Raw genomic sequence first — 13,868 nt, 5'->3', positions numbered from 1 at the left:
GCTTTGAGGTTTGCTGGAAGCAGGCTGCCCCATCTTACTTTTATTCAGTTAGAGCAGGGGAGCATGTACTCAGCCTACTGGCCACTGGCCCAGTCTTACCTGCTGCCCTTGTCTGCCTGGCTCAGGCCCTGAGGGTCTGGCTTGGCTCCTCCTGAACTGAGAATCATGTCCATGAACTACTTGGCACCATCACCTGGAGCTGGCCCCATTTGGTGTGTGTGAGTGTGCAGTAGGTCTCAGAGGAACATGTAATGGGCTCCTGAAACTATGTGGTTGGAACACAAAGAGTTGTAGCTCATGCAGCATGGATTTGTCTTGGTGCCCTTACCCTTGATTCTACCCAAACCTCAGGAAAGACCTTATTTTCTTCAAAATTGTTTTCAGTCTTTTGACACAGACAGAGTTTTTGGGAGGTAAGTTTGGGCAGAACTGGGTTAGGACACAATATGTCTGTTATCAACCACACAGATGGCCTGGCTCCTTCCAGAGTCACGAGAAACTCTGTTGGGAAGAGAACAATTGTCAGCCAGCAACCTCCTCAGCCAAGGCTGGGCAGGAGGCAAAACTCTGCACTGGTCACCAGAGGACCTGGCAAACTCCAACTCTGACACAGAACTGACCACAAGGACTAGATAGTTCTGTAAGGAGGAGAGAGAAAGATGAAGGTAAAGTTCCAACAGTGGATCATTAATACTGCCATTACAAAAGCCCCCATGACTTTTATAAAGGTCTAATGGCACAGTATGAAAAGCACTCAACCTCAAGGTCGATTTTAACTGCAAGGTTGGAGGTTCAAATTCACTAACCTCTCCTCAGAAACCCTATACAGAGATGTTATGAGTTGGAACTGACTCGACGGCACTTAACAGCAACAACAAAACATAATACAAGCAATAATAATCAAACAACATAATAATCAAAAGCAATTATAATCAGAGTGACCTGAAAGGTATAAATTGTCATTTGGATTAGGAAAAAAACACTGAAGCTGAAATTATTAAATAGGGAATTAATAGTATGTCCATAACCTTACAACCAGTGATAATTCAAGTGGATTTGAACCAAGGTGTATCTCGTAGCAATCCCTGTTCTTTGGATTATCAGGAAATGAGAAAGAAGAGTTAGTCAATAGAAGCAGAAAAAATTCCTATAGTAAGCTGACCCCATTTAGTAACCATATATACATGGAGGAAAATATAGATAAATACACTTGTTGTTCCAGGAAAAAGGTTTTATCTTGACTTGAAAAAGACCCCACTAATTGGTCCTCCAGCGTAGAGTCAGACTGCTAACCTCAAGGTCAGCAGTTCAAAACTACCAGCTGGTCCATGGGAGAAAGATGAGGCTTTCTGCTTCCATAAAGATTTACAGCCTCAGACACCCTTATGCAAGGATGCTGTGAGTCGGAATCAACTCCACAGTACATAACCGCCACCAACTGGTCCTCCTGATACAGCCAGTGCTAAAAGAAATGCAGGGCTACTAGGTGGGGAAGAGACCAGGAAGCTTTGGTGGGGCTGGTCTACCACTAGAGAGAAGGAGAGTGTGGGTTTCAGATAGTGATATGAACAGCAGTAGGGACAGAACTAAAATTGCACAGCAATTCCCTTATGTGGAAAGTTCTGGGTTTCTTCATACCCAGAATCCTTCACTTCACAGGCACCACTGTACATTTAACTACTTAGTCACTGAAAAGAAACCCTAGAAGTAGAAAACACAACCTCTCCTCACTCCCTGCCTCCTTCATTAAGCCTTTCCCAATCATCCCTGCTCAGTAAGTCTCTTCTTCCTTTGGTGCCCCATGGTCTCTGTGCCTAGGTCAGCAAGTTGTCAGAATCTCATTCTGACAGAGCTCTGTTACTTGAAGCAATTGGCCTCAGTTGAAACTTTATGTTAGCAGCTTTTAGCTTCATAAATTTGGGAAAGCCTCATTTTACCTGAGTGAGTTTTCATTTTCTCACCTCTAAAGGAGGAATTAGAATCTCAATCTCTTCTCATGGCTAATGGGAGGATGGAATGACGACTGCTTTTGAAAGTGTTGCATACTATAAAGTGCTATAAAACTGGAGCAAATTACTTTCATTTTAACTTATGGATATAACCTGTCTCCTCCGGAAATGTGTAAGTACCCTGAAAACTAGACTAGGTCTGCTATTTCTTAATATCTTCCATAGGGTCTAGTTACAAAAACATTATTTACTCAGTAAATGTTTATTGAAGCCTTTTCTCAGAGAAGCTTTCATTTTGCTAAGGAGAAAAGCACGCTCTCTGTACAACCAGTATCTGGAGCAGGTAAATCTCACACAAACAAAGACAGAAAAAGAAATGCAAAACCAGAGGGAATTCAGAGGTGTGCTGTAAGGACAGAGTAAAAGGTAGGCAAACCTCCTACTCATTGTGGGTGTTGTTGTTAAGTGCTTCTGAGTTGGTTCTGACTCATAGAGCTCCCAGCCACTCCTCACAAAAACAATACAGAGTTTGTGAGAAGTGGCTAGTGGGATAGAACTGCCAACCTAGCATTTAGCAGTCCAGTGCTTATCCTACAGTGGCACACCAGGACTCCTTGTTATTGTTATTAAGTGTCATTTAGTTGGTTCCATCTCATTGTTATTGTTGTTGTTAAGTGCTATCTAGTCGATTCCAACCCATAGGCGACCCTGTATTAGATTTCTAAGCAGCAGCTGGTGAGCTTGAACCACCGACCTTGCAGTTCAAACAACTTTGCAGCCTGACTCATTAGCTCACAGCACCACATCAGGACTCCTTCTAGCTCATAGTGACCCTGAATAAGGTTTCTAAGGAGAAGCTGGTGGGTGTGAACTGCTGACTTTGTGGTTCACAGTCCAGTGCTGATTCTACAGCGCTACACCAGGACTCCTTGTTGTCATCAAGTGCTGTCGAGTTGGTTCTGAGGTGACCCTGTATAGGGTTTCCCAGGAGCAGCTGGTGAGCTTGAACTGCCAATCTTGCAGTTCAAACAGCTTTGCAGCCTGGTGTATTAACCCACAGCGCCACACCAGGATTCCTTCCTACTCATAGTGACCCTGCACACGGTTTCCTAGGATGTAAATATTTACAGGAGTAGAAATTCTCATCTTTCTCCCTAGGAACGGCTGGTAGTTTCGAACTGCCGACCTTGAGGTTAGCAGCCCGATTCGTAACCACTATGCTACCAGAGCTCCTTAGCAACCCCAAATTCCCAGCGTAGGATTGATTCTTAGTGAAGCTTTTCTTCTGAGGCAACCTGATCTTGAAGAGAAAAAGAAAGTCTGCCTAGTAACTACCTTGTTGTTAAGTGCCATCAAGGCGGTTTCAACTCATATCAAGCTAGCATATTATTTCCAACTAGTGGCTACTAAGTTTGAACTGCCAACCTTGTGGTTCAAACTGACTTCATGGTCCTGCGCTTTGCCACACTAGGCTTAACTGGTAGTGGTGGTGGTGGTAGTAGTGTGCCATGGAATCGGTTCTGACCCATAGCGACTCTGTGTAGAGGATCCAATATTGTGTAGTGACACTGACAGCAAGCGGGTAGAGAGATTAGACTTAACATCATAAAACCTGGGCGTGAATCCTAACTGTACAATTAAAAAACTGATGTGTTCTAACATACGTTACTTGAGATTGAGAGTGTTACTCTTTCATTTCTAAAATGTAAAGAACATAATCTGCTCTGTCTATATTTCTGATCTATTCTGGTGATTAAATGAAAGCAGTTTTTGACATAAAGGACCTGGCTTCAAAAAGAACTCAGTCTTAATTCATCTTACCATTAAGTGTTAGATAGTCTGTCTATCTATCTATCTAAATATTTAAATATCTTTTTTTAAAAGAATAATTTTACTCTAGGGTGCCCATTAGCACCCCAGTTTCAAGATTGGCTCACTGGCATTATTTTCCGCCATTGTATTAACCATCAGCCTTTCTCTGGATCTGGCTCCACTGAGCTCAGAGCAGACGGACCTGCTTTTGCAAACATCCACAGGTACTCTACCCAAATGCCCATAGAAACCAAATAAAATTGAAAAGGGAAAGGGCAAAATATATTTTCTACATGTGCATTGGTCTCATTTCCATCAAATTCCACCTGGTTTCTTTAGGTCCTGAGACTATCGGATCTGCCATCATTTCCTGGCTGAGTTGGCTCCCAGGAGTTGGCTCCTCAGACCCTGGAGAGTTAACAACTCCTCCCAAGAGCCAGATCCAGAGCACCCTCACCCAGCAGTACCCACCTCAGCCTGCTACTGGGTGAGCCTTCTCTTCATTGCTCCCCCTTTACTCCTTCTCCTTGCAGTGAGTTGGCAGGATTTATAGGGCTGTCCCAGCGACATGCCATCTCAGTAACTGCAGAATGGCAGTTGTAAAAAATCCCATTTGCCAGGGTATTAGAATCCCATTAGCACTCCCAATGGAGAAATAACCCCGACCCTTCAGAAAGAATTAAAGATATTCGGGCACTAGCATGTGGAGTATTATAGGCCCTTCCCCCATTTGGATGATCTCACTAACAGACATTAAGCTTCAGACACCAGATGTCCTTGGTCCATAAACCCCTTGAGAAAAATGCTCAAAATGATGTATGAAAGGGCTTCTAGTCCCACAAACAAGACCCAGAATAATCACAAGGAATAATTGATATATATCCTTCTGATTGCTCTGTGCTTGAGAATGAATTGTTTTGGGGAGAACAAAAGCAATTCATTCTCAAGCACAGAGTGTGGTGGCTCTGTAGGATAAGCACTGGAATGTGAACCACAAAGTTAGTGGTTTGAGCCCACCAGCTGCTCTGTGGGAGAAAGATGAGGTTTTCTGTTCCTGTAGATTTACAACCTTAGAAAGTCTACACAGGATCATTATGAGTTGAAACAGACTCAACAGCACTTAACAACAGCAACTGATACAACACTTTGATGATTAAGGTCATTGGTTTTGTGAATAAGAATGATAACAAAGCATATAAAAGCCTTAACAATGAGAAAAGTCTTTGAAAAATTATCGTCGTTAAGCTGTATAGAGTTTCCAAGGAGGGACTGATGGGTTTGAACCACTGACTTTGTAGTTAGCAGTCCAAGTTTTATCCAAAAATGCCACACCAGGACTCTTTTTAATAAATGATAGTTATTATTACAAGGAGCTCTGGTAGCGTAGTGGTTACGAATTGAGGCACGAACCTTAAGGTCAGCAGTTCAAGACTATCAGCCGCTCTGCGGGAGAAAGATGAGGCTTTCTACTCCCATAAAGATTTATACCCTCGGAAACCCTGTACAGGGTCGCTATGGGTCGGAACCGACTCGACGGCACTTAACAACAACAACATTATTACATAGTTGATATTTGGTCCATATGCCATAGATTCCAGAGCATATTTGTAGACCTACTATGTGCCATGAATAAGCTAAATATGAGTTTTGTTTTCTCTACACTATACTACTTCTATATGATAAATAATAGCATTTCTAGTTTATTTGATGCAGGAAGTGATGCTTTGAGAGATTGACATCCCTAAGGTCTAAGATATGGTAGGTAATGATATAAAGACCAGAACACTCTCACCACTCCATGGTGTAGAGTGACATCTTCCATTTATGTCAACACCCTCTGCCTGCTGTCTGACAAAGTATGAAGTTACTGAGGATAGGATAAGCACCAACTGATAAGAAGAGAGGAGGCTATGGCAAGACTGGAGTGGAGTACAGGGACATATGTACAGCCAGAAAGGAATAGAGGGATACTACTGACAACATGGACAATGCCAGAAAATGTACAGATCAATACATATACAGATATGTAAGGGAGTTGGCAACTGATAGATGTGTGAGTATGTGGAGGTGGGGAGGCGCCAATATCCAGATGGCTATGGTGAATGCAGACAAGAGAGGATTTGGAAAAGTCATCATGTCAGGCAGAGAAAGTTAAGCCCAGAGATGGATCGAGCAGCATCACACATCTTGGCAGCCAGTTATAAGCAAGAGAACCCAGGGTCATGGGAGTGTCCTCCAAACACCATTTGGAGCTGATATGGGCGGTTTGGTAGGGCACAATTATTTAAAATCCATCCAAGCTTTCTGCTAAGAAGCACAAAACTAAGTTCATTCTTGCCAAGTCCCAAAGACTAACCAGGGATGAGGTGGGTGACTGACAGATGGGGGCAGCCAAGAGTCCCTAAAGCTGAAGGTGTCCTCTGTGTAGAGGAGTGGTGAGTTGGTACTTGCCTTTGTTTGGAGAGGAGGTGAGGTGCACTTGCCCCTGGGACCCTGAGCCTAAATATCAAGTGGGTCTAAAAGTGGCCAATGATTCTACCATACTTTCCCAGTAAATATTATTTCCTTCCCTCCAGAGAGAGCCATCTTAATACCTTCTGCTTTCTTTTTAAGTCTCCAAACCTCATTCCTTTCCTCCTCTGGTAATGACTTCACTTTTTACCTTATGATAAACTGACACTAACAGAAGAAAACTATAACACTTCATCATTCCTTCCCAAGCCAAACAACACATATTTGTTCTACCCATAGATTTGCCTTCCCTCCTATTTTTCCTGAATGAGCCTCCTTCTACCTCAAGACAACACTTTTTCAGTGTTCAGGATTTCATATATATTCCCCTAGCTTCCTCTGATCAAGATTCTGCTCCTACCTTCATTCATCCCCCTTTTTTATTTATCATCTTCAATTTTTCCATCTTTACTGGCTAATCCCTGTCAGAACCCAAACTCCTCAAGTAAAGGTTCTTTATTTGTTTCCACATGAAACCAAAGAAATGTCAGCTAACCAGCATTCTTACTTCTCTTCTCCTCAACACATCAACTTACCAGAGCTTTCTGAAAAAAAAAACAAAAAAGGTGTATGCTTTGGTCTGCTCTTGATCTTCTTCCATTTTCTACTGAACAGAATCAAAATCTCTCTGGTCATGAATATCAATGAATTTTATCCTGCCAATGCCAGTGGTCAATCCTCAGTCCTCATCTTATTCAATCTCAGTCATCCATCAAATTAATTCAACAAAAATTGTATTAAGCATCTGTGATGTGCCAGACCCTGACTGCCAAGGATTCATGTCTAAATACATAACACAGACAGAAATGCCTGCCCGTATGAAGCTCCAGTGGAGAAAACAAAAAATGACCGCAACGAAGAAACAAACAAATGTCAAGTCTGTGAGAAGATGAAGAATGACATCAAAAACAAAATAAAGCTTGGAAGAGGAAATGAAGTACTTCCAGGCACTCAAGTTCAATGGTTTGCGTGAGCACGATCACTCACTGCTTTTGTATTTTGCCTTTCTCATAGTAGGATCTCCTGATTCAGTTTCTTTCCCTTTCCCAGACTCGTTTTCTGGTGTCTGCTCTTCTTCCTAACCTCTATGTCCTACAATTCCCAGGAATCAACCTCAGTCTCTTCCTTTTTCTCTGCACACAATTCTAATAATTCTTTGTTGTTATTGTTGTTGTTAAGTGCCATTAAGTTGGTTCCAACTGATAAAGACTTTGTATTACAGGGTTTCTGCGGATGTAAATCTTTGGGAGCAGAAAACATTATCTTTCTGCTGTGGAGTTGCTAGGAGGCTCATACAATCAACTTGTGGTGCAAACTACAGTGCTTTTCCTACAGAGCCACCAGGCTCACAATGATTCCTGTTAAGTTGTTAAGTACCATCAAGTCAATTCTGACTCATAGTGATTCTATTATGGTTTCCGAGGAAAAGTTGGTGAGCTTGAACCACCAACCTTTGTGTTAGTGGTCCAGTATTTATCCTATACTCCCCAGTGAATCCTAGGTGGTGGAAATCTGAAGTAGAGGCAATCACCCCTATCTGCACAGGTTTTCCTGTGGCAACAAAATGTTCAACTTGACCAAAGAGAGAGAAAGTATAGCACCTCATTCAGCAAGAGTCTACATACTTCATGAGTTTGTGAGGGTCTGTTCTCTCTCCATCTGCACCACACTATTGAGTGAGCAGAGCTGCTGCCAGGACTGTGACATTTGGAACTATCGTCAGTGAACCCTATGATGACAGGGAGCAAATCTCAGGAAGTGTGTGCTAACTGATAGCTAGGCTGGCATCTCCAGGCATGGCTGTGAGCGGAGCATGGTGCTTGCTGCCTTTCCAGTGGTTCTTCAGTGCCAGTGCCACCAATTCCAGTGGCTCTTAGTCCTTTCTGATCCTTGCTTTGTGCCAGAACACACATCACCTGGTGGTTCCATCTGGTTTCATCAGCAGTATTTTCAGAAAGAGTGGCAAGTAATTCACAAAATAATAAAAGACAAATAAAAGAGTACAAATATATACATCATAAATGTACAAGTATATCTCAAATGCACAAATGTACTCTTAGAGCATTTTAATTCCAGGGGAGTAGGGGAACCTCACCTGGTTTGGAGGGGCTCAAGAGATTTTTTGCCCCCTAATGCAGAAGTATCCTGGTATGGATAAGCTATAGGATAAGCACAGAGTGCTAACTACAAGGTTGGTTGTTTAATCCACCAGCTGCCCCTGGGAAACACTATACAGGATTGCTATGAGTTGGAACTGACTTAACATCACTTAATAACAACAACACAACAACCATGCAGAAGTAGGAGTCTTGGTGTGGTGCTGTAGGATAAGCATTGAACTGTAAGGTCGATCTTGCAGTTCAAACTCACTAGCCATTGCACAGAAACCCTATACAGGATCACTGTGAGTCAAAAACAACTCATGGTACTTAACAGTAACAACAACAATACAGAAAGGATTTGTTGTTGTTGTTAAGTTGGTTCCCACCCATAGCAATCCTGTATAGGGTTTCTGAGGAGAAGCTGGTAAGCTTGAACTGCTGACCTTGCAGTTCAAACATCTTTGCAGTCTGGCACATTAACCCACAGCAACAAAGCAGAAACAATTGCTATAGTTAGATATCTGTGAGAAAGGGAGATTGTGTGTGTGAGAGACGGAGAGAGTACACATGGCAAGTTAGGGATTTGCAATTCATTTTCACAAGAAGCATAGATATTTTAAAGTTTAAAGTAGGAGAGTGGTATGATCCAATTGGTGATTTTAAAATGACAATCCAGTTATAATGTAAAAAATAGATCAGAGAGGAGTAAATGTGAAATATGGCAATATGTTCAAGAGGCTATAGAGGTGGTTCTGGTGAGAGACTAGAGGGACTTGGATTGTCTGGCAACAATGGAAATGATGGGAACTTAATGGATCTGATGTGTTATTTTTCCTGCATATCATCTGTTGATTCCAACTTAGAGTGACCCGATTGTACAGAATGGAAATGTCCCATGGGGTTTACTAGGCTGTAGCTATTACAAGAGCAGATCACTAGTTCTGCTGGTGAATTTCACTCAGTGAGCAACTGAGTAGTTAACCAATGTGACACTAGGGTTCTTTGGATTTTGGTGGTCCTAGTAGCAATGAAAGACATCAAGGTACTTTACCTATTTCAAATCATCCTAAGTCTCTAAAGCAGTTGTCATGAAACTCATTTTGAAGTTTAGGGAACTGAAGTTCAAAGTAGAAAAGTACTTGGGATCCTTGGATATTGGGTAACAAAGATATCATCTGAGTTCATCTGAACCCATGTATATGGGACTATGTTATTGACTGAATTGTGTCTCCCTTTTTATTTGTCTAGCACAACACTCAAAAATCTGAGTCAACTTGACTGGGCCACAATGTTCAATGGTTGGTCAGTTATGTAATGATGTAATCATACCTCATGATGTGCTCTGATGTGATCAGCCAATCTACTGTGATTAGGGTAACATGTAAGCTCTGACTCAAGTCAAGTCCTGATATAATATAACAGGAGTTTCCCTTGGGTGTGGAATGTATCACCTTTATATTACAATAGATAAAAGGAAAAAGAAGCAAGCAGAGGAAAACAGACCTGACTACCACCAAGAATAGAAGAGCCAGGAGCAGAGTGTGTCATTTGAAACTAGGTCCCAGTGCTGAGAGCCTCCTAGACCCAGGGGAAGATTGATGCCAAGACACATGGAGATCTCCAAGGGATTTCAGGCCCACAGATATTAAAAGGAGCCAAGGGCCTTCCCCCAGAGCTGACAGACAGACAGCTGACTAGAGCTAGTTGACCTTCATTTGGACGTCTAGCCTCCCAAACTGTGAGAAAATGAATTTGTTTCTCAAAGCATCTGCTTGTGAAGTGTCTGTGATAGATATCCAAGTGTACTAGATAACGAAGACACACCCGAGCCTGTTTTGTCTAACGTTCACTCACTCATAAAAGAGCATGTAAAACCCTCTAATCCATGTTACCAGACATTTTCCTACCTAATCATGGGCACCTGTTTAGTGACCAGAATGTCTCCTAGGGCTACATGATTGGAGTAACCATCATGCTTTATTTCAGTTTGACTGAACTGCAGACTGTACATCAAAAATGATGGAATGGAATGTTCTGGGGCACACAGTCAAGGTTCCCTGGACCCAAGGTTACACAGAACCAGCAGCAGTCTCTGTCATCACAGAGTTCACAGGTCATACCTCCTGCCTAGATGGACTCTGGAAAGTTATGACTGGCAGAAGTCCCAGTGACATGAGCCAGCCACCTCCTGCTTACCAGCAGGTGCCTCCAAAGAAGAACAAGAAGGATAAAGGAGGTCAATCCACTGAGGAGCTAAGCAAGTAGCTACCCTTCCCCCACCTTTCAGACAGCTCTATCAGCTCTCAGCTTTGCTGGTCTTTCCAACAGAGTCCCCTTTCAGACTGCTCAGCACAGAAGCCACCTCCCTAGAATAGGGATGAGCACTCATGCATATGCAAATTTGAGTTGTGGAGGCAGGCTCTGGGAATTAGCATTTTCAATGAAACAAAACCCTAGGGAAAGCGCAGATGTAATGGGCAATGACTGGCTGTTTTTGTTTTGTTTTTTAATGTGGAAAAGGTCATGGCCCTAGGACAGAGGTAAGAGACAAGTCCAGGACTTAGAGGGTCTTATAATAACCATAAGAGAAATAACAGCAGAATTAATAAAATAACAGTAGAAAACAACTCATGCTGTTTCAAAAATTTAGCAAGCATTTGATAAATAATAACCATGTGCCCAGTAATGTGCCCACTTAGGCATATTAGTCTTTCAAGTAAACCTAGTGGGTGGATAGTAGAAATGCAATGGGCTTTTCTTACACAACGTTTTTTCTTATACAAAAAGTCTGTGGAAAAATAGATTCAATACCTAAAATGGGGCTACAACGTGCCCAGTGAAGGAGGCTTCCTGAGGAGCCTCTGCATTACATAAGACTATGGGTGGAATCCTGAACCACATCCAGAATCTTCTGAGATGGGAAATTTCCACTAGAAAGGATGAGCAGACCAGCCTGGAGTGGCTAGAAGAACAGAAGATATTTCTTGAAAGAAAGACTGACAGGGAAAAATACAAAACAATATAGACAGACCTACTGTTACTACAAGAATAAGCAAGTTGCTTGCCTAGGAGACATCAAGGCAAGTGGCTGGATCCCCTCAGAGCAAACCCACTTCCAAGAATGAGACTAAATGGGAATACACGCTCTGATTGGAAACCACATTCGTCACCTATAAGGGGAAGTGATGGAAAACTAGCTATGAAGCTGTAAGCTAAGCCCTACAACGTTCAATAGACTCCTGTGAACCCGGGTGGAAACCTGATTGGCCAGCAGTGTGGCAAGACTGGGGGACTTTTGGTTTCAGAGTCAGTGACATATTCACAGAGGACTAGAGTGGAGAGTGAAGCGTCCAGCTGATAAGAAGAGAGGGCATATGCACAAGAACACCCACACTTGCAGGTAATACCCACTTAACCTGGCTTCAATGGCTGGATGATCAGAACTCGACTAGAAGAAGAAAGAAAAGGAAAAAAAAGAGTAATCTGATATAATTTGATGAACTTGACCTACACCTATGGATGCAGTAGCTCAAAAGAGGGTACAAATCTTTACAGCAAGGATCATTCCCACCCCCTCCATACACAGAATAGACAGGGATGGGCAACTTGGACATTGGCTTCGGGGGGGGGGCGGCTACAAAGGCAAGAAGTGCCTGGCTTGCAAGCTTTCAAGAGGGAACCTAGATCTAGAAGGCGTGGAGGAAGGCAGAATGTCCACTGAGCAGTATCCAATCTGTCTAGGCGGGGCTGATGAAATGAAATGCGAATGGATCTCTTGTGATACAATAGTGAATAATTGTTATCAAGACTGATTGTGAGGGTTGGAAATGTAAAGGTAGACATTTTGTAGCAAGGAGGGGAGTGATTAACTTTTGAGTCTAGGAGTGGAGGTCCCTGGGACCATCAAGGGAGAAGAACAGAGAGTGGGACCCTACCCAGAGAAGCAGTGATGCCTGAGATGGAGGTAGAGACGATGACATGGAGAGATGGAGCAGCTGGGGACTTTAGACACAGAGAGGGAGAGGAGCTATGTGCTGATGACCGGCGGGGGGGTGGGGGTGGGGGCAGGATTGTAGGGTATATCCTTTGGTTGGTTGATGATACATGGATGGGATTGTAACCATGGCAATGAAACAATATACAATAGGATGAATTTAAAACTTATGTTTTCCCATGTAAACGATCACATAATTCACAATAAAACATTAAAAAAAATAAAAGATAATGGAATTTGGGTTCTCTGAGCAGCACCATGGTGGTTGGCAAGACCAAGTGCCTTACAAAAGGTGGCACAAAAGGAGTCATGAAGAAAGTGGTTGATCCATTTTCTAAAAAAGATTGGTATAATGTGAAGGTACCAGCTATGTTCAATATAAGAAGTATTAGGAGAATGCTAGTCATAAGGACTCAAGGAACCAAAATTGTAGCTGATGGCCTCAGGGGTCATGTTTATGAAGTGAGTCTTGCTGATCTGCAGAACGATGAAGTTGCATTTCGAAAATTCAAGCTAATTACTAAGGAAGTTCAGGGCAAAAACTGCCTGACCAGCTTCCATGGCATGGATCTTACCTGTGACAAAATGTGCTCCATGGTCAAAATGGCAGACCATGATTGAAGCTCATGTTGATGTCAAGACTACAGATGGTTATTTGCTTCACCTGTTCTGTGCTGGTTTTACTAAAAAAACAACACAACAACCAGATTCAGAAGACATCTTATGTTCAGCACCAACAGGTGGATCAAATCCAGAGAAAATGATGGAAATCATGACCAGAGAGGTGCAGACAAATGACTTGAAAGAAGTGGTCAATAAACTGATTCCAGACAGCATTGGAAAAGACATAGAGAAGGCTTGCCAGTCTATTTACCCTCTCCATGATGTGTTTGTTAGGAAAGTAAAAATGCCTGAAGAAGCCCAAATTTGAGTTGGGAAAACTCTTGGAGCTTCATGGTGAAGGCAGTAGTTCTGGAAAAGCTACTGGAGATGAGACAGGTGTTAAAGTTGAATGAGCTGATGGCTATGAGCCACTGGTTCAAGAATCTGTTTAGAATTCAGATTTTTAATGATGACAAATAAAAGATCTTATTTGTGAAAATAGTAACAATAAAAAAAGATAACAGAATTTTCCTGCAAACTTTTTGAAGCCATCTTGTATATGTCTTTCTGGTCCTGGGTTTGTAAGTCTCACAAAATGATAGGTGAGAAAAGGAGGCTGGTCTCATGTAGATATCAGGGATTTAGGCCCCAGCCCAGCACAATAGGACCTAGAGGCAGCAGTGCTGTTATCATAGCATTCCACCAGAACCACATTTCACCTGTTGAGGGACATACATTTGGATGTAAAAAATTGGGGGGAAGGGTAAGCTAGGGTTCCCCCTTTGAGATGTAAGCAGGTTCCTCTTCTACAGAGTAAGTTTTATTTGGCACTCAAGGACCGTTTCACTGTAAGTAATTTATTCCTATCATTTACCATTTGCTGTCTCTAGATAAAAA

The 13,868-nt window shown here is 42.4% G+C and overlaps 1 pseudogene; it reads left to right on the top strand.

Moving 5' to 3' along the window:
- Positions 1-12,626: 12,626 nt before the first annotated feature.
- Positions 12,627-13,423, top strand: LOC102834228 (annotated as a pseudogene).
- Positions 13,424-13,868: the final 445 nt, after the last annotated feature.

Source organism: Chrysochloris asiatica, unplaced genomic scaffold (assembly GCF_000296735.1).
Source record: "Chrysochloris asiatica unplaced genomic scaffold, ChrAsi1.0 scaffold00158, whole genome shotgun sequence".
In the NCBI taxonomy this organism is placed as follows: Eukaryota; Metazoa; Chordata; class Mammalia; order Afrosoricida; family Chrysochloridae; genus Chrysochloris; species Chrysochloris asiatica.
This window is presented reverse-complemented; position numbering and strand designations above follow the sequence as displayed.